We start from the raw sequence: 21,737 nt of genomic DNA, 5'->3' as shown, positions 1-21,737 counted from the left end.
GCTTCAGGAAGAATTCTACCTTGGGACTAGTTGACAGCAGCCCCTGGAAGAGGAAGAGGAATAGAATGAGCTCCCTTCCCAGCCTCCTCTCATCCACATAACAAAAAGGAGTGCAATTTGCTTAATACGAAATACTGCCTGAAATACAGTGAAAAACAGGCAATTCTGAAAAGCAAAGAGCATAATTCTACCATTATGTATGACTCTCTCAGAGTAATTTCATAGCTGTGTTCGCCCTCAGCACCAGCCTATCTTCAAACCTGAAGAGAAACAGCATCACACACTACAAACTCCGAGGCTTAATTTGGAAACCGGAGGCTGGTTTTTACCCTAGCTCAAGCCACATTCAGCACTTTTGCCACTCTTCTTTTTTTTTTTTTTTTTTGCGGTACACGGGCCTCTCACTGTTGTAGCCTCTCCCGCTGCGGAGCACAGGCTCTGGACGCGTAGGCTCAGTGGCCATGGCTCACGGGCCCAGCCTCTCCGCGGCACGTGGGATCTTCCCGGTCCGGGGCACGAACCCGTGTCCCCTGCATCGGCAGGCGGACTCTCAACCACTGCACCACCAGGGAAGCCCCTGCCACCCTTCTTTTAATTGCATTATCTTCCCCTAATTAAGGGTATCTGCCTGGCTCCCCTATCTATTGTAAATTCCTTGAGGGCAAGGACCACTCATCCGTTTTTGCTATTGCCTCCTTACCCCACTCCCTCGCTCTAAATGCTACCCCTTTTGTCCTCAGCACCTTACAAAAAGGTTTGCACATAAAAAGGGAAAGGAACTCACATTTACTTCGTTCCTACTACCCGCATTCCTTTAATTCTCTCAAGAACACACTGAAGTGGGCACCATTAGGCTCATTTTAGAGGCTGTTCTTTGCTAGGAAGACAAAGAGATTGAATTATCTCAGACCCTGTCCACTGTACACAATGCGATGTCAGGTTCCCCTCTCCTCACCTTCCCCTGCAAAACATACACATCTTATCCAGACATCGGGAGCATCAGAAATCATATTGGTCAACAGATATTCATACACTGTTGTCACACTGAAATACTACAACTTTCAGACATCAAAAGTTCTAGAACAAGCCTCTAAGATTCTAAAGCAGCACTCGAACATGACCCATGATCCTTGAACTAAACTATCACACATATTAAAAAGGATCCATAGGGGGCTTCCCTGGTGGCACAGTGGTTAAGAGTCTGCCTGCCAATGCAAGGAACACGGGTTCGAGCCCTGGCCCGGGAAGATCCCACATGCCATGGAGCAAACTAAGCCCGTGAGCCACAACTACTGAGCCTGGGCTCTAGAGCCTGCAAGCCACAACTACTGAGCCCACGTGCCACAATTACTGAAGCCTGAGCTCTAGAGCCTGCAAGCCACAACTACTGAGCCCACGTGCCACAACTACTGAAGCCTGCGCGCCTAGAGCCCGTGCTCTGCGACCAGAGAAGTCACGACAATGAGAAGCCCGCACACTGCAACGAAGAGCAGCCCCCGCTCACTGCAACTAGAGAAAGCCCACACACAGCAACGAAGACCCAACACAGCCAAAAATAAAATAAATAATTTTTAAAAGAAAAGGATCCACAGGCTTAAGAGTGACTGCCTTAAGAGTGATGACTATGAAGGTCATATCTATTTACTTGTTAATGATTGAAGGATGAGTAAAGGAGGACCAGGTTTCAACTACGACTGCAAGCAAAGTGCCTTAGTTGGGCACCAAAAATAAAAGTCACTATCAGGTTTAAGAGGCTCTACTTGCCTGGGCACCAAGTACTTCCCTCCACTTCCACAGCTCTGGCCATTTGTACAGTTCCTCAAACAGGCCAAAGGAGCTCTGCTTCAGAGCTTTGCACTTACTATTCCTTCTACCTGGAATGCTTTTCCCAGTATAATTAACAGATACTGAATAGTTCACTTCTCTCCTTCATTTAGATTTATGTTTGTGTTGGACTGAAAGTTTGTATCCCCCCCCAAATTCCCATGCTGAAATTCTAAACCCCAATATTCTATTAGGACGTAGGGCCTTTGCAAGGTAATTGGGCCAAGAGGGTGGAGTCCTCATAAATGTGATTAGTGCCCTTATCAGAAGAGACATGAGAGAGCTTGCTTCCCCTCTCTCTCTCTCTCTCTGCTCTCCCCCATATGAGGATACCATGAGAAGAAGGCCATTTGCAAACCTGGAAGCAGGCACTCACCAGACACATCTGTTGGGACCTTCACATATGTTTGCTATTTAAGCTACCCAGCCTGTGGTGTATTTGCTAAAGCAGCCTGAGCTAAGACAATGTTCAAGTATAGGCCCCTCAGAGAGGTTTTCCTTGACCTTGCTTTCTAAAATAACATTCCCATTCCTCCACCACCACTACCATCAGTCTACTCCTTATCCTGCTTTATTTTTTCTCTACAGCATCTTGTGTTAAATTCTACACGTATTTTTTGTAAATGTAAATTCTACATCTTCATCATTGGCCTCCCCCACTAAAATGGGATAATCCTAGTACCTAAAACCATGTCAGTAGACACTCAAATATCTGTTAAATTATTAGTGAACTTAAGTCAAGTACCTCTTTAGGAGACGGCTTCAAAGAACAAGTCATCATCTTAGAATCAGTGAGCATGCACTGTATGTACTGTGGGGTGTGACACCCCTCGTCCTACCATGAGACATCACATAGTATCATAGCTAAAAGAGATGGTTCTGGAGCTGGACCACCTGGCTTTGAAACCTGGCTGTGTGGCCTCGAATTACATACGTATATCTCTGCTCCATGGCTTCCTCACTTATAAAATGATGACAATAATACCGACCTCACAGGTTGCTGTGAATATTAAACAAGTTAATGAATGTCTACTGTTTAAAAATTACCTAGAATGTAGTAAGTGCCCAAATAAGTGTTAGGTACATATCAGCAATGTACCTAACACTTATTTGGGCCATTTTAGGGCCCCTCCTTCCTTTATACAGCTTTCTAAACATAGACTATTTCCCCAGTATTTCTTATTTTATAATTTCCCCAGACTATTTCCCCAGTATTTCTTATTTTATAATATTCAGCTCTCACCCTCTACCTATTTCATGTTGCTTTTTATCTTTATGATCTAATGACCAATATACCAATGATTTATTTTTATCAAAGGAATGCATGTACGAGGTAATATATCAAATGACATAAAGGACCTCGTGAGAGTCACCATTTCTTGATTTTCCTATTCCTGCCATTAGTTCCATTCTCCCAAGACAACCATTCTTAAAATTTTCTATTTTGGTCTCAGTTATCTCCATAACTCTTGATAACATGCTTAAATCTCTTGTTCTTGACTCATATCAGGAACTTTGCTCATACTGCCCTGGTTTCCATCCAAAGTTTAATATATATCATTGTTTTAATTCCTCTGTTCATTACCTTTGCAATTTTACGTATTCAGGTCTTCATGTGTGTTTCCGCCAACTTTTTTTTAAGTAAAACTGTCTTTATTCAGACAACATGATTGTCCATGTAAAAAATTCTATGCATACTACAAAAAAGAAGTTACCAGAATGAATACAAGAGTTTAACACCTCACCAAATATACGGATGGCAAATAAACACATGAGAAAATGCTCAACACCATTAGCCCTTAGAGAAGTACAATTTAAAGCCACAATGAGCTACCCGTATACACCTATCTGAATATCTAAAATAAAAAAGACTAACCATACCAAGTGTTGATGAAGATGTGGAGCAACTGGAACTCTCATATGCCACCAGTGGGAATGCAAGATGGCACAACTCCAGAATTCCACCAACTTTTTTTTTTTTTTTAATTTTATTTATTTTTGGCTGCGTTGGGTCTTCGTTGCTGCACGCAAGCTTTCTCTAGTTGCGGCGAGGAGGGGCTACTCTTCATTGTGGTGGATGGGAAATATTTATTTATTTATTTAGGCTGTTGTGGCACGAGGACTTCTTAGCTGTGGCATGCATGTGGGATCTAGTTCCCCGACCAGGGATTGAACCCAGGCCCCCTTAATTGGGAACCCAGAGTCTTAACCACTGGACCACCAGAGAAGTCCCCCCACCAACTTTTAACAACTATATGTTACTCCCCATTTTAGGAGGTGAGAATATTAGCACATTTAACCCTTTTCTCTGTTTCCACATTCCACCTTCTGTCAGCTATACTTTTACTCTGCTGAGGTTGCTACAATTTGCAATCTAGCCTACCAGCATAACCAAGTCCACCATACTTAGTCCATAGTCGACTCTAAGGGCAGAAAACTGAGAAAAAGCACCTGTATAATTATGATTATGCCAGTATGCTCACAGCCAGGCTAAGGAAGGAATTAAGATTTTGGTCTCTTACTGTGGATCCCATGTCATGACTACAGATTCAATGTTATTACCCCTATGCCAATGATGTTAAACTCTTTGAGTTCCCCTCACTTTTGATCAGGTATTGCCTACATCAGTGACTCCAGTCAAACCTCTCTGCCATGTGATACAGGTCATTGAACTATAAATATTTATATTATTAATTGAAGCTTTTATTAGCATTTGAGGAATGTCCAATTAACCTCAAGCAGCCTTAAGGATTCCACAGGTATTAAAAATGCCTCCTGAATGACCTCTAGGAGCTTCTCCTACTCCATCTAAATAGGCACTAATTGAAACACTGACCATCTTTGTATATGAGGCACAGCATTAGGGGTGATAATGACCACCACATACCATTCAATCTAAACTGAATAAGCAATGAACTTGTTTAATACATTGAGCATGATGTCCTAGTTTGGACTCTATCATATGAATTATTTGCTGCCCACCAACATTCCTTTTTTAAAAAATTTGAAATATGGTTAGTTTAGATTTTATTGGCTTCAGGTGTGCAGCACAGTGATTCAATATTTTTATAGATTATACTCCATTTAAAGTTACTACAAAATAATGGCTATATTTCCCTGAGCTGTACAGTATATCCTTGTTCCTCATCTATATAATAGAGTAGTATGTATATCTTAATCCCATGTCTCTATCTTGCCCCTCTCTCCCTCTCCCCACTTGTAATTACTAGCTCGTTTTCTATATCTGTGAGTCTATTTCATTATATACAATTGTTTTATTTTTTAGATTCTACATATAAGAGATAACATAGTATTTGTTTTTCTCTGTCTGACTTACTTCATTAAGCAGAATACTCTCTAGGTTTATCCACTGTGTTGCTAATGGCAGAAGTTCATTCTTTTCATGGTTAAACGATATTCCACCACACACACACACACACACACACTTCTTTATCCATTCACCTGTTGATGGACACTTGGGTTGCTTCCATGTCTTGGCTGTTGTAAATAATGCTGCCATTATTATGTTCAATGCCAATGAACATTGAGGCGCATGTATCTTTTCAAAATAATATTTTGGTGTTTTCCAGAAGTACACCAAGGAGTGGAATTGCTGGATCATATGGTAGTTCAATTTTAAGTTTTTTGAGGAACCTCCATACTGTTCTCCATAGTGGCTGCACCAGTTTACATTCCCAACTACAGTGCATGAGGGTTCCCTTTTCTCCACATCCTCGCCAACATTTGCTATTTACTTTTTGATAATAGCTATTCTGACAGATGTGAAGTGATATCTCATACAGTTTTGATTTGCATTTCACTGATAATTAGAGATGCTGAGCATCTTTTCATGTGCATGTTGGCCATCTGTATGTCTTCTTTGGAAAAATGTCTATTCAGGTCTTCTGCCCATTTTTAATCAGGTTGTTTGTTTTTTTGATTTTTTTTTTTTTTTTTGCGTACGCAGGCCTCTCACTGTTGTGGCCTCTCCCGTTGCGGAGCACAGGCTCCAGACGCGCAGGCTCAGCGGCCATGACTCACGGACCCAGCCGCTTCGCGGCATGTGGGATCTTCCCGGACTGGGGCACGAGCCCGTGTCCCCTGCATCGGCAGGCGGACTCTCAACCACTGCGCCACCAGGGAAGCCCTTTTGATATATTTTGTATATTAACCCCTTCTCATACGTTTCGTCTGCAAACATTTTCTCCCATTCGGTAGATTGTCTTTTCGTGTTGTTGGTGGTGTCCTTTGCTGTGAAAAAACTTTTAAGTTTAATTAGGTCCCATTTGTTTATTTTGGCTTTTATTTCTTTTGCCTTATGAGACCGATCCAAAAAAAATATTGCTACAATTGATGTCCAAAGAGTGTTCTGCCTACTTTCTTTTCTAGGATTTTTATGTTTTCAGGTCTTACATTTAGGTAATCCGTTTATTTTTGTATATACGGTGTGAGGAAATGTTCTAATCTCATTCTTTCACATGTAGCTGTCCAGTTTTCCCAGTACCACTTACTGAACTCTTTTCTCCCTTGTATATTTTTACATCCTTTGTCATAGATTACTCGACCGGCATTCTTTTTCTTTAACAAGTAAACATGAGTTTTGCTTTCTTCAACAAACCTCTCCACATCCAAGATCCATCCCTTTTTAAAGATCAGAGTATGTTGCTCTTCTCATCCATGCTGAGGGTGTGTTTAAATTCTGGAACTCTGATCAGACAGACTTTAGCGAAGAGTCCCACTTTCACCCTTGGCCTCTGGGGATTGGGGAGGAGACTTCTTTTATGGGAAACCCATCACAGTAGATGCTACCACCTTTGCTTCAAATTTCCTTATCCATGGGCTATAAAGGTGGCTGTCTGGAGCCTGACCTCCTTTCATAATTCTTATGAAATAAATTCTCTAATGTAATGTGCATGATGCTTTTTTTCTAAGAACCTCAAAGTCCATCATTCCATTTGGCCTCACAACATACCTTTGAACTAGGCCAGGAGCCAGTGTACAGATTCTCATTCCACAGATGAGAACAAAAAGGTACAAGAGAGGTCAAGCCACTTGACCATAGGTCACCAAAGTATCAGGAGAGGGGCAGGATAAGCCAGAATCCCTGCTTCTAGGGACAGATCTCTCACTGCACCCAGATTCAGCCTGTGCAAATGTATGTGAAGTGTTATTTAAAAACACAGGAAGTACAACCCAGTGAAACCTGGAGATAAACTCTGCTTGCAATAAGCAATGGTAGTTGTAGGGGAGCTGCCAAAAGATATATTCTCTTCCTCTGAAAGTTTCAAATAGTGAGAATGATAAATGACAAGACCTCTGCACTGGTTTTATGGACTTTTTTGCTAATTTTCTTTTTTGTTTGTTTAGTGAGAAACAGAAGCTTCTAGCCACAAACTTATTGTAAGCAGGCACTTCCAATTTAGTTCAAGGGACCTCAACTGCTCTAAATCCTTAAAGAACTTGGAGTTGTTCACCTTTTTCCTTATTTCTCTACAGAAGAATGAAAATAAACAAAAAGGTGTAGGAGCAGCTAATGTGAAGGAGACACTGGAGCTGTCAGGCTGGGTGGGAAACATGAAGTGAGAGAAGATGTGGTCCCTGCTGTCAGGACTCGAGCCTGCGTGGAGAGCTAAGTGGAGAACAAACGAAAAGTCAGCCTTGAGGGAAAGTTCCAAGAGAGTGGTAAGAGCAAGAATGCCAGAGGGAGTGTGTGCCCGAGAAATCACTCTTGGGCACGTGTGGGGATCAGAGAAGTGGGATACATGTGGTGTCATAAAAGCCTGATGCCACTTCCCTCAACGGAGAAGAAAACGGAAGAAGATTCAGTAAGAGAAAAATGTAATGAGCCAAGGTGTAAAGAAATGAAATTGCAAAGGAAGATCAGGGAATGATGGTGGTTCTCAGACATGTTCTCTTCTTGGTCTACAAACCCTTCCAGAAGCCTCGTCTAATCCCATGGCTTTAATCACTGGCAAGAGATCATAACGCTGTCTCCATCCCAGGCCTCTCTCCTCGCCTCCACACTCGTATACCTTGAAGTCCTGCAGGCATCTCGGTCTCATCCATGCCGATGGATTGAATCGCTGCCCAAAGACCCATGACCATAACACAGCCAGTGTGTCCATCGTGGGCCTCTCTCCTAACAGCCACACTCCACTTAGATACCCCACAAGGATCTGAAATGCGTGTTCAAAACTGAACTCATCATTACAGCCCTCCCACCTCTGCCACCACATACATGCTGCCTCTTCTCCATACTCTCTCTGTTGATCATCATTCTCCAATCTCTCCAGCTAGTCAAGCCAAAGCCAGAGAATTATCATCATCTACCTCTCCCATTCCCTCAAAATCCACATGCAAGTGGTAACAAGTCTTATCAGTTCTTCCTCCTAAATCTCTAATTTGCTCACTCTTCCCCATCCCCTCCACACCTGAATTCAGGTTCTCATCATCTCTCTCGTAACGACATCATCTCCTCTAGTCTCCCTGTCTCCAGTCTCATTCCCACCTCATTCACCTCCCAAACTGGAGGCCATGCCGCTGATCTAACCTAAGGCATGAGCTCATCACTCGTCTGTGAAAATCTTCTAGTTGTTGCCTCCCTGCCTATAGAAGAAAAGTTCAAACTCCTTAGCCCATCTGACAAGCTGCCCGTGGTCTGGAGCCAACATACCACTCCAGCCCTATTTCCTCCCACCCACACCTACCCTACTCATTATCAGATATAGCTCCAAACATACCACGAACCTTTATGACTTCATTTCTTCCTATGTGTTGGGCTTGGTACAGAGTTAAGAGTTTAAGAAATGGTAGTTGCTGTCACTACTACAAGGATGACAATGACAACGACAATGACAACGTTAGAGAACTAGGGCCAAACTGTGGACGCTCTTATGGACCAAACCAAGGTACTTAGATTTGGGGCATAACAAAGCATCTAAGGATTTGGGGGCATGGAGGTGATGAAGTTATAATCTCTGGTAGCAAGTATTATAACTGACTACAGGGGGAGAGAGAGGGAGGTACAGGGGCCGTTTGGGAAGCTGCTACAATAGTCCAGGTAAGAAGCATTTAATATAGGAAATACACGTGAAAATGGAAGAGAACTTTTCAAAAACTTCCTCTGGACTTGGTAGCTGCACAGAAACAAAGATGAGCAAGATAAAAAGATTGCTGAAATTTCAAAAGTAGGTTAAAAAAAAAAAGAGGGTATCTTTGATGAAAATCTAGAATTTGGAGAAGGAGACAGATTCAGGTTTTTGAAAGGCACAAGCTCAGATTTCATAATATAGGGACTTTTGACAGAGGCAAGAGTTGGGTTCACAAGAGCAGATAAGCAGCTAAGAGAGAGTGAGGCATGAATTATTAAATGGTTCTAAATGTAACAGACCAAAAAGCAAGAGATAGAAAAAAAGACTAAAATTTGGCCACAAACAAGGCTGCTCATTGGGAAAGGAGCTTGAAGCAGTGGGAAGGCTAGAAGCTTGACTGTTAACATTTTACAAAGGAAGAGGGACCTAGGAAGTTGAAGAAAAGACAGTTGTGGCTTAAGAAAATCATTCATTCAATAAACTTTAATTGAGAACCATCTGCGCTGGACACTTTTCTAGGTGTTGGGCATACAAGAGCCAACAGAACACAGTCCCTCCCCTTGTGGAAATTCACTTTCCAGTACAAGAGGCAGACAATGAAGAAAACAATAAAAACGGATTGTCGGGGAGTGCTGGCGACTGTCTCTAAAGCTGCTAGGGCTTGTGGAGGATACTTTAGGCTCTAAAATGCTGCCAGGAGTCTTCTGACATACGTGGAAAGTGACTGTTCCTTACAGATAGTTTGCACAAAATGAAATGATGCATCATGTTTACATTATAAATTGCCACGTAGGAGAGGAATTTTCTGAGAAACTGCAAAACTAAATAGTGAAGCCCAACTCCATACAAATCTTAAAAGCTGCACTTCCATTCAATCTTTTATAAACAAATATAAGCAAAGGCATGTTTCTCTCTTAATCCTTAGCATGGGAGACTGATTTCTCATTTTCCATAAATCTTCACCACTCTGCCTAAACTACATGTCCTGGGAAAAACACTAAAGGGCATCATTTCAATAGAGCTTGCCAAAGCAATGACGCTACTGTTTGTTTCCATATGATGAATTCATAAGTCTAAGAACACTCTGGTTCACATCACTTCTTAAAAACAAGTTAAAATTTTCATATGCACCTTATTTGCTTTATTGTAGGTATTAAAGTTAGTTTTCCAATAGAAGATAGACATCAGAAGTCCTATACAATAGAAGTTTCTATGCAGTTTCTCCAGTGGGACATGAAATAACCTTTGGTAATTTATATCCTCCAAGGGCATAAAATATTAAAAATGAAACTCTCACCAAAACACCCATAAATTACCACTCTGTTTAAATTAAACGATAAAAGTCTATGAAAGTGTGCTTTAGACCATAATATAGTAAACACAAATATTTTATAAAAGTAAAAAAGAAACCATGAATATCTCAGCCTAAAAAGGTAGCACTTTATTTACCTGAACAGCGCAAAAACAAGACATAAGAGAAGAAAAACATGCTCTTTATTGGCCAATGACCTAAGTGAATGAGAAAGAACTAAAGCTTGCTTCCTTGAGACCCTCCCTCGAAAACCGCTTTTTTCTTTCTTAAAATAAATTTCAAGTCAATGCATAAGATGAGTCTATTTCGGAAACACAATTCAGACAATATGGGTGTTATCTGGCTCCCAAGATCACAACAGATTCTCCGTAGCAAATGAGTGAGTGAAGGGTTATCACTGCTGAAAGCCATAGAAATAGCATCAAAAAACAAAAACAAAAAAATCAAGATAGGTAAGATTTTCAAAGACAGCAAAGGGGGCCGTTTGGTACAGGTGCAAAGAGCCTTGTATCCGTGAATGAGTCTGAAAGCTATCACTTTACTACAACATTAGAGACACATTCTATGCTGTATAATCTTTTAAAGAATCAGGGAAGGTTGTAGCAACTTTGGGGAAATTTTCTATACAAAAGTTGGCTATAATAAATTTTGATTCTTAAATAAGCAAACCCTCAGCAATCAGGAAATTTATTCTAGAAGTAAAAAAGCCTGCCCCAAAGTTCTGAGTACCTAAGAATTCCCTGTTTTAAGCTTCTTTCATTTTGTGCTTGAACAGCCAGTTAAAATTGGCAGGCTTGATGTCTCAATGAACTTCAGGCAGAAAAAAACCACACTGTCAAATTGTTCTTGACATATTTTTTAAGTAAGGTCTTTCTTTCTTAAAGTACTATTTAGATTCTTGCTAAAATAAATTATCAGGAACTTTAGAGTGAACAGTATATGAAAAAAATGTAGCCCTGCCCCAGTTTAAAGGTCATAGTTCATCATTGTAGATTATTTATCCTATGCAATTGACAAGGTGGCTTTATGAGTTACTTTCCCCCAACGCCAAGTTCTATCAGATGCCTACCTTCCCAATTTCACAATGCTTTTTGACAGAAATTAGAGACGCAAGAGGGAGGACATATGGGGATATATGTATATTTATAGCTGATTCACTTTGTTATAAAGCAAAAACTAACACACCATTGTAAAGCAATTATACTCCAATAAAGATGTTATAAAAAAAAAAAAAAAAAACTTGCAGAGGGAGCCTTATGGAGTTGTTAACTCACAACCCTCCCTGAACCCACAGGGATGGACAGAGCACCGGATGAGAAGTCACACTCAGCTCCTCAATGAATGCACAGCCCTGGCCTGAGCTTCTGCACAGGCAGCAGTGGAAGGCACAATAGGATAGATCTGTTTTCCAAATTGCAGGTCTCAGCCCATCAGCGGGGAGTAAAATCAATTTGGTGAATCATGATCAGTGTTCGGTAGAGTTTGGAGGTGGGATGGAACTTATCAGAAAATACTAGAGCACATTTCATGCAGTATAGCTAAGTATCGCTCCATGAAAGCTTTATTTTGAATATATTTATTATTTATATCTTTATGTCTGTACTGGGTCTCAACATAGAATGTGCTTCCTAAAGGGCACTGAGTTGGCCATAAAGGGCTGTGTAATGGACTGAATGTGTTTCAAATTCATATTTTGAAATCCTAACCCCCAGTGTGATGGTATTAGAAGATGGGGCCTTTGGGAGGTAACAGAGCTATGAAGGTGGGGTCCTTATGAATGGGATTAGTGTCCTTATAAAAGGGGCCCCAGAGAGCTCTCTTGCCCTCTTTCCACTGTATGACGACACAAAGAGAAGTCAGCAGTCTGCAACCTGGAAGAGGGTTCTCACCAGAACCTGACCATGCTGGCACCCTGATCTCAGATTTCCAGCCTCCAGAACTGTGAGAAATAAATTTCTGTTGTTTGCAAGCCACCCAGTCTATGTTACTTTGTTTCAGCAGCCGGAACTGACTAAGACAGCTTGGTACTTCTCAATTATTTACAGTCAAGGGACACCGAGTAACTGAAAAAGCCACATGCAAAGATTAAATGCAAGCTTAGCTTAGGCTAATTTCTTTTAACTAGTTTCTGTAGGATCCTACGATCCTGCCTCGGATTCATCCTAAAAATACCTAGAACATCAAAGATAATGCTTTTGGCCTCCAACTAACTCCTTACTCAACAACTGCTTTTCTCTTATCTAAATAGCAGTCTCTGGTTCCTGTTAGAATAAGAGTGCACCTCGGGATTCCAGACCACTCTAAAATCTTGGTATTCGGTGTGGCTTGGGCGGTCCCTAGGATCACACTGGAGTCTTCATCCTGTGGCTTTAAGAGCAGCCGACTATAGTTATGGCCTGACGACATTCCAGGGAGCAAAAGCATCAGAGTAGGATGCTGTTTAGAAGAGCAAGTCCTCAGACCTGTGTACCAGTGCAGGGACCAAAATGTGTCTGCTTCCTGGAGGGCCTGGCTGGATGTGAGAGGTAAGGATCCAGCCAGCCAAGTCTAGGGTCCTCTCCAGCCATTTCAATTGCTCTGGCTGCAGTATGGACGATGGATTAGAGGATCAGAGGAGAGCCAGGGTGGACTCAGGAGCCCAGGGAGGCGATAGCTAGAATCCAGCAGAGAGATGAGAAGCTGGACTAGGACAGAATCAGCAGAAACAATGAGAAGCAGACGGATGGGGGAGCTATTAAGCAAGCAAAATCTATAGAAATGGGTGATGGGTTAGATGTGGTGGATGAAAAGGACGGGGCAAGGATGGCTCCCAAGTTTCTGCCTTGTGCGAGGTAGTGGCTAGTTGTGCCCATCACAGAGCTAAGCATCCGTGCAAGAGGATGAGGTATGAAGAGAAAAAATCAGGATTCTGGTCTTGGACATGAAAAACTTGAGGTGCCTTTGAGAAATCCAGGTGCAATGTCAATTATGTAATCTAGAGCTCACAGAGAGGCCTAGGGTGGAGATACAAATTTTAGATTCACTTGTGTCCTCCTTTTTTAAACTCTTGTACCAGAACTACATTTCGAGGCACAACTGCATGAAGCAGAGAAAAGAATGTGGGCTTTAAAATCAGAAAAGCCAGAGATGGAACCTTGCCTTAGTGGCTCTGGGCCCATGAGCGTGTACCTGCCTGATTAGGTTTCCATTTCCTCCTCTATCAGCAAGGATGCTGCAGCCCGCTGTCAGGAGCATGGTGGAGATGAAAGAAACAGCACTTGAGAAGTGCCTGGAACACAGCAAGTTCTCAGCACAGTGGAGCCAGAGCCATGTTTGTACTTTTTTGTATACCCTATGGCACCTGGTACTGTCCTGGCCAAGGGGTCCATCAGTATCTAGTATGTTGAACTGACCTGAAATATTCAGAATTGTCAGTAAGCCACTGTTTCCTAGACAACCACTAGCTCCCGAAATCATTCCTCCACCTGGGGTCCTACTGAAGCAACACCCAAACGTAAGCTATGCATGGAATGTGTCTTACCCCTCTTCAGCCACATCTCCCAGCCTTGGGAGTAACCATCACTTGGCAGGGCCAATGACTAACCAAAGCGGTTTTGTACTGTCTAAAGTCCTAGATACCCAATCCAGTCATATGAAATTGTTTCCTTGTGATCCACAAGGATGTGAGAAAAGCAAAGACTGGCTTTATTTCTCCTCTGGTATTTCTAGTGGAGCAGGCAGATGGCACCCTCTCCATATACCCTGAAATTCACTTGGGAATACCAAGCACTTCAGGAGGCGTAGATTTTGAACAATGGATTTAACATTTCCTGCCAATGTTGAGTGTACATCAGAATCACCTGTTGCCAGATTGCTAAACCCCATCCCCAGAGTTTCTGATTCAGCTGGCCTGGGGAACAGTACGAGAATTTGCATTTCTAACAAGTTCTCAGGTGAGGATGATGGTCGAGGGGCCACACCTGAGAACCACTGTCCTGGCTTCTTCCCTGAGACTGGGCTATTGATGTTTCTAACATTTAAAGAAAAACCAGCTGAGCTTGGGAAGTTTTTACCTGGAGTGTCATAGGATGTTGTCTTGTATACTATCACTAAAGTGTCTTAATTAGGAATTACATATGTCTGGGATTTAGGTACTTTCAGACCTTATTTTAAATAGGTTTGGAACATTTTGTCTTACGCTTTGTAATTTCTACTTATCTGTTCTCTGCTATTCATTTTTCAGTAAATAAAGTGTGAGAACTCTTTAAATAGAGATATTACTTCATACGCATGCCAGAACCTATTCACCTAAACAAGCACTGTTTCCTTCTTCTGGAGGACCTAGTTGTCCTTCTCATGGACCTGCCATAGCCAGCCTTTAAGAACTGTCTTCACAGCTCAACCTGCTTGGCTTGAGTGACCTCAATGGTGGCTCAATTCATCTTGACAGGATGGATGGGACCTAGTCATTCATGCATTTACATGTTTACTGGGCACCTACTATATGTCAAGCACTTTCTTGAAAAACAGTGTTAACAAACCATGACCTCTGCCCTCAAGGAGCTTATAAATTGAGTGTGAATTTGAGTAGAGGTGATAAAAAAATAAACAAGTAAAATACGTAAATGTATAAGTGTCCACTGTGATAGGTGAAGAAAACATATGAAGAAAGTCCCCTTTAGGTTAGATGATCAGAGAAAGCCCCTAGGGGAGGTGATGTTTAAACTGATTAACTTAGAGAAGCTTAAAGTCCACTCTTGTCTGTGCACCCTTAGAGCTAAATTCACTCTTAAGCCACCCTGGGAGCTCTAAAAATATGTTTATCTGATACTTATAAAAAGAAAAAAGAATAATACATTTCATACTTAAATTATTATTTCTGTTAAGGAAGAGAAAAAAAATCATTCCTAGGCATATTGGTTACAAAAAGTTGGAGGTCCGGTGAATAAATACCATTTATGATGTAAAAGGAAGGACCACTATAAACTATTGAAACTAGTGTTTATCAGCCTGCCTGACATTTCTAAAATGGTCTGGAAAATAATAACATCAGAATAATTAAAAAACATTCCAAGGTTTTGAAGAGTGATATCATGTAAATTCATAAATTGTTCAGTACACATTCATTAAATCCCCACCATTTCCCATGCAAAGTGCTAAGTTCCAAGAATACAAAGATAAAACATGATGCCTAACCTTTCCCACTGACAAATATTAGCTAAACACCTATCATGCACTTACCGCTTCCTCAAGCTGGTCATAGTTTTGCTTCTTTTTATTGCTACTGTTTTGTTTCCTTACTTTATCAACAAATGTCATGACCAAATGATCAAGAGATGATTATGATGGGCAAAATCCTGGATAAACCCTGGATAAACAATAAGGTCCTACTGTACAGCACAGGGAACTATACTGACTATAGAGGAACTATACTGACTATCCTCTAATAATGGAAAAGAATTTTTAAAAGAATATATAACTGCTGTATAGCAGAAATTAACACAACATTGTAAATCAACTATACTTCAGCAAAAAAAAAGAAAACCCACTACCCAATAAGTAGAATCGATTGCATTTCTTGTGCCAGTCTATGAAGCAAAGAAACACATTTTTATGGCTAACTACAACTTCCTCCTAAACCCCTTGCTCAGCATTACTGGATGGCAAAGTCTTAGATATCACCTTTTCCCTACAAAATAGAGGAATATTCTACAGTCCTGTGTCTTTAGTCCTGGGATTTCAGTTCCAACACCAGGTAATTGTACTTTCTAGGCCTCCAGTGCTTGCAAGCCCAACCCTTGCCTGAAGAACCTCTACTGAAAGACACACAAGCCCATTTTTAGTGGGAGCAATACTGCACACACAATGCTGTATAGTTCAATACAATACTCAATTTTATAACTGACTTTCTAAAACTCTTAGAGAAACAGGTCTCAAAAACTTGCTCACCCATTATGTCAACTCCCACAGACATACTGCACACCTATTTTTAATTCATCCCATAAACAACACAGAAGACTTTCTACAAGAAGAATACACACTTCATGGAGTTGTCCTTTTAAACAGGAGTTTGTTTTAACTTAAAATGATAATACCAAGGAACTGCCAGTTGACTAGACATGTAACAACATCCCAATTACTATGTTTCAAATCTTCCCAAGAGTAACCTAATTTGGGTAGGATTCCTGTGTTTTCCTATATCATCTCCTTATACACCTCTGCTGAAGTTCGTATGCAATTGAGAATGGAATACACAAAATCAAGCCTGGTTTCCCTGCCCTAATCTTTTATACTGAAAGGGAACCTGACTGAATAAAATGCTTCATCAATGGCAGCCAATCTTGACTACACAGTACTTCAAAAATGTCATGAAGAGATTAAGTTTACCATTTATTTTAAAAAAGAAAAATACTAAATAAAACAAAAGGCTAGGTTCCCTCCCTCCCCGATTTCCCTGGCATTTAGAAGAACTGCCATAGATAAGTCCACAAATGAACAGCTGAGCTGCATAATGTACAGTTCTAACTGGGCAGCTTCTAAAAAAAAAAATAAAAGGACTCCTTCCAACCCCAGTTAATGTACTTGATATAAAGAGAACATGTTTCTGCAACAAATACATTTCAGGCTTGATGTTTTACAGAGTAACTAATGAAGGCTCCAGCCACAGGAAAAAAATTATTTTTCCAGGATATTAAATGTTTTGACTCACCATTTAACAGAAGTACAAGTAAAGTGAAAATGGAAATTAAATGTATACATATTTATGACTTTACCAATGTATGACAAGGCCACCTTTGGCTTCTGGCTTTAATAACCAGGAAGAGAAGCCTGGAAAACCACCATACCTTTGTTTTTCTATTCAAATAGTTCTCTCTGCCCAAGCACTGGTTGGAGCAAAGTATTAATTCTGAGTCCAGGGACAAATATAAGCCAAGAGAATCACAGTGAATGGATGAAAATGGACATTGTCTCCTTAATTATCTGCTTGGACAAGAAGGTATAAAAATATAAATACTAAACAATGTTACAATGTGACAACTCGGGCTTCCCTGGTGGCGCAGCGGTTGAGAGTCCGCCTGCCGATGCAGGGGACACAGGTTCGTGCCCCGGTCCGAGAAGATCCCACATGCCAAGGAGCAGCTGGCCCCGTGAGCCATGGCCGCTGAGCCTGCGCGTCCGGAGCCTGTGCTCTGCAACGGGAGAGGCCACAACAGTGAGAGGCCCGCGTACCGCAAAAAAAAAAAAAAAAAAAAGGGACAACTCATTAATTACTAGTAAACAGAAATTTTCTGTTAACCTCTATGATTTCTAGAAGTCAAAAGTGCACTTTCACCATAGAACCCCTAGCAAAACCTTGAGTAAGAACCTTCTTAAGAATTCCACGTTAGCCCTGGTCGCTAAACATCTGTTCGACCATGAACAAGTCAATTCACCTCTCCAAGCCTCAGCTGTCTTACCCATAAAAGGTGCGAGTTGCTGAACTAGTTAATATTTTAATTCTTTATCAGAAAGAAATCTACCTCAATCCCCAATGGCTGAATCTGTTAATAATATTTAAGACCCATTCTAATTATTTGTCATCATACTCCTAAAGGCAAAAACACTACTTTTGTGCGTATAGGACGAAGGGGTGGAAAGAGAAGAGGATTCTTAAAGGGAACAGAAACTAGGTTGGTTTTGTTAATTAGGTTCCCCCTCTGAAACCACGAGCCAGTATTAGCACCTGCTGAAATTTACCCAAATATAAGAGTGGTTGGTTTCTCCATCTCAAGATATACTCTTTCAGAAAATGGCACAAGTCAATTTCTAGGAATACATATTTCAGCCAGTTACACATTACTAACAACTAAAGGGGCAGAGGGAGGCAAGCAAAAGAGCATGACATAGATGATGTGAGTCTACTGTCTACCCGGAGAAATAAAATCTCTTCTTTATATGATGTATTCAGGAAGGAGAGACACAATGGCCACCTGCACCTGCCAGCTTCAGGAGGCATACCTCGTGTAGGTAAATTACCTTACGGGTCAGCAGATGCTGGGAATTTACATGATAAGATGCTTTCTATGTTTTACAGCATGTGTTGTCCTTATGAGTGATTTCATTCCCTCCTTCACTCAGCAACTCTTCATTAAATACTTATATGCAAACCCCAAAGCCAAAAAATAAATAAATAAATAAACAAAGGTATGAGTCGACTGTCTGGAATATTCAGGTAAATCTTGACATTTATTTTAGAGTAGTTCAGCCCCTGAGAATATTTCCAAATCAAAAAATAATACTAAACAATACAGATGCTAAGCTAAAGTGCACTTGGAATTTTCTTTCCCTTCATTAAGTGGTATGCGATGACGAGGAATGGGGAGTAAATTAGAGTACAGGTGGAATAGGTTATTAGCTAAATCCCTTAGTTAATACAGGGTGAAAATTTCTCTTTCCCCTAGAGAAAAATGATACCACTGGATTACAAATATATTGATAAGCATTATAGAATGCTAAAACTAGAAAGAGAACAATAATACAAACCTCTTGTTTTATATGTGGGAGACCTGAGGCTCAAAGGTGGTAGAATTTGGTCCAGGTTATACAGCCAAATATAGTGCCAGAACTAGAACCCAGGTCACCAGCAGGCATGCTTAACAGTCTCTGGTGTATTGCATGTACTGTATCCCATGATGTGTCCTCATTGCTATCACAAGCGGAACAATGGCATAATCCACAAAGCAAAGGACGAGACATCAGAAGCTCTGAGTTCTAGTCCCGTAAGCTACTAGATTAGACATGATACTATAGAAAACTCTAATCACTTGTCTAAACCTCAGTTTCCTCATCTGTTGAAATGTGAACAGTAATTCACAGTAAGACAGTACAGACCACAATAAATGCAAAAGTCTGGCCATTGTAAAAGCCTTATACAAGTACAGAACTAACACTGGGTGATGATAGTGGTGGTGATTTCACCACCTGAAATGGTGGTGAAACCCGGCTTCAACTCTAATTCCAGCCACTTGTTACCTTGATAAGTCATTGAACTTGTGTGCCTCACATTCCTCCTGTGAATATGTAGTTAATAATCTTTGCCCTGCCTCCCTCAGAAATAGACAGAATTAAATGCTTTTCAGAGAGTACTAAAAAGCAATTACAAATAGCAAGGCATTGATGCAAACGTAAGGTATTATTACCAAATCCCTCTAGTCTTAATTTGGACAAAAATGTAACATGGTTTTATTATTCATTTTTTAACAGTTTTCCTCCTCAACTAAGACATCATTGTGCATTCAGTCTCAGACTTACCAGCTTTCTCATCAGTCTTCCTAAGTCTCCAAAGAACGCACCATTTCCCTCAGCTCAGAGATGTTTACTGCTTACTCAACTTCCCACTGGCATGGACTTGACTAAGAAAGGTTTTTTTCTAGGGCCTCCTTTCGACTGGAAACGCTCTGACAAAAGCTTCCATGAACACTATTCTACTTCATCACGTTAGAGGGGTAATGAATCCAACCCTGTGGCTTTTCTCCACTCCTAACAACTGCAGAACACTTCAGCCTTTACACAGAATGAGACAGAAGTCTGGGTGGATGCTTTTCACGGGAGGGGCAACAAGGGTTACCCAAACCCACGCTCAGTAGTACTGATGGGGAGACTGTTGCTTCTTTGCAGGAGACTAACACATTCTGAGGCCCAACCGGTCCCTCAAGAGTCATTCACCTTAGGACCTAGGGCCTCTGGCAGGCTGAGAATGTCATAGAAAAATAGTAAGGGCGGAGGCCGGTATTTTGGGTCTGCAATACGCTGCCTTTAACAAGGCATCAGAGTAACTAGCATCTCCTTGCTGAGAACCCTGATTTCAGTTGATCAGAAGAAAGAATTCATCAGCCTATCCAAACAACTTCTCTGGAACAGGTTTCTATCGAACCACGCTGGGCACCAGAGACAAGTGAGCCGGGGGTGGGGGGTTGGTAAGAACTGACAACAGGCTCATCTGCATAGATGAACGATAAGCAGACATTTGTTGTCTGCTGTTTCGGTGACTCCTGGCACCGGTGTGGCAAATCAAACCCCGGCATTCTCCCTCTCCGGTGCCCCACACTGCCACCCCCCTCCCCAGTTGCTGAAGCTTCACGTTGACGGGGCTAGGGGAGAGAAGCAGGGGAAATGCAGAAGTCGGTTGCTGCATTTAGGCTGGAACCATACCGCACCTGTTCAACCCGGCTCCGGCGCCAAAAATGACCAAACACTGACTCGCAAGCCCCTCTTGAGATCCCAGGGGCGCCTAACAAGTTCTCCGCTGTTTAATACCGGGGAAGGGTGGTGGGAGATCGCTCTTTCTGCAGCCAAACTCAGCTGGCTCCCATTTAAGGGGAGGGGTCTCCTGCTTAAGTGAACCCAGAGTGACCCCCGAGCGTCACTGCGGCTCCGGGGATCCGGGTGGCGAGCGGGTGGGTGCCCGCGGGGAGCGCGCAGCCGTGGCCCGGGGGAATGAAGGTCCCGCTTCGGTGGCCACGCGCACCCCCTACACCCTACCTCCAGCACAAGGTGGACGAAGTGAAAGCGTCGAGAGACCTCCAGGATTCATCCGAGACTCAGAGCCCCCAAGCTCGAGCCCAGAAAGAGGGTCGCAGGAGGAGGGGCCGGGGACGCGCAGGAAACTTACCTCACCCGGACAGCATTCGGGCGCCTCCGGTGTCGAGACCAGTTGCGCCACAGTCTGCAAGTTATCGGGACGTTGTCGCTTCCCCCGGGCGAAAGGAGAGCAGTGCAGGCGAGGGGCGGGAGGGGCGGAGAGTTGGCGGGGCGGGGCCCGGGCCGGGGCGCAGCTCGAGGAGCGGGCAGGTGCCGGGGCCCGAGCCGCGGGGCCAAACTCGCCCCCGACGCGCCTCGGCGGGGGCGCGCGGCTGCGAGTGTGCAATGCGCGCGCGCCGCGGCGGGTGTGTGTCCCCGCTTTCCCCTTCCTTCCCCGCCGGTCCTCCGGCCAGACTGAGCCGCGAGCGGCCGCCAAAGCCCCAGCCGCTCCGAGCGGCTCCACAGCCGGGCGCGCTCTGGCCGCGGCGCGTTCGGGGTCGGGGGCTGGGGGCCGGGGGCCGAGGAGCAGGGCGCCCCCGGGCTCGGGCGCGGGTCCCGGTGCAGAGAGCGAGGCGCGGAGACCGAGCGGGCTGCGCGGCGGCGGCCGCGGCTCCGGGAGGCTGTAAGCCCCGCCCGCCGGCCGCCCAGGCTCTTCCCCTTTTCTCTCCACCCCCTCGCTCCATCCCCGCACGCCCTGCAGGGAAAGCAGACGGGTTTGCAGCAGAGGCGGCGGGAGCCTCCGCTGCAGTCGGACTGGGCGTCCGAGTCGATGCTCGGGGACAAGGCGCTCCGTCCCGCCGCCGCGTGCCTAAGACGGAGAGCGGGGCGGGGGCGGGCCCCTCGATCTGGCCGGTTCCTCTAGGGCTCCAGGGCTAGCCAAGGGCTTTCCGGCGGTGCTCAAAGTCTTGTAGCCCCGGAAAACAGGGCTGTTAGGATAGGGCTCCCCGCTTTCTCAGCAACACCTGGTCGCC

At 43.1% G+C, this 21,737-nt stretch overlaps 1 protein-coding gene across 1 annotated transcript in view; it reads right to left on the bottom strand.

Annotated features, from left to right (window-relative positions):
* PIP5K1B (phosphatidylinositol-4-phosphate 5-kinase type 1 beta) overlaps positions 1–21,186 on the bottom strand; it is a 328,934-nt gene extending 307,748 nt beyond the window's left edge. Inside the window, exon 1 of the mRNA XM_029202075.1 lies at positions 20,858–21,186. The gene's annotated coding sequence lies outside the window, so the exon portion shown is untranslated. The remainder of the gene's footprint in view (positions 1–20,857) is intronic.
* Positions 21,187–21,737: the final 551 nt, after the last annotated feature.

The sequence above is a fragment of the Monodon monoceros genome, unplaced genomic scaffold, assembly GCF_005190385.1.
Source record: "Monodon monoceros isolate NGI ecotype Baffin Bay Population unplaced genomic scaffold, NGI_Narwhal_1 Super_Scaffold_5, whole genome shotgun sequence".
Lineage (NCBI taxonomy): Eukaryota > Metazoa > Chordata > Mammalia > Artiodactyla > Monodontidae > Monodon > Monodon monoceros.
The sequence above is the reverse complement of the archived record's forward strand: the minus strand, read 5'-3'. Positions and strand labels throughout refer to the sequence as shown.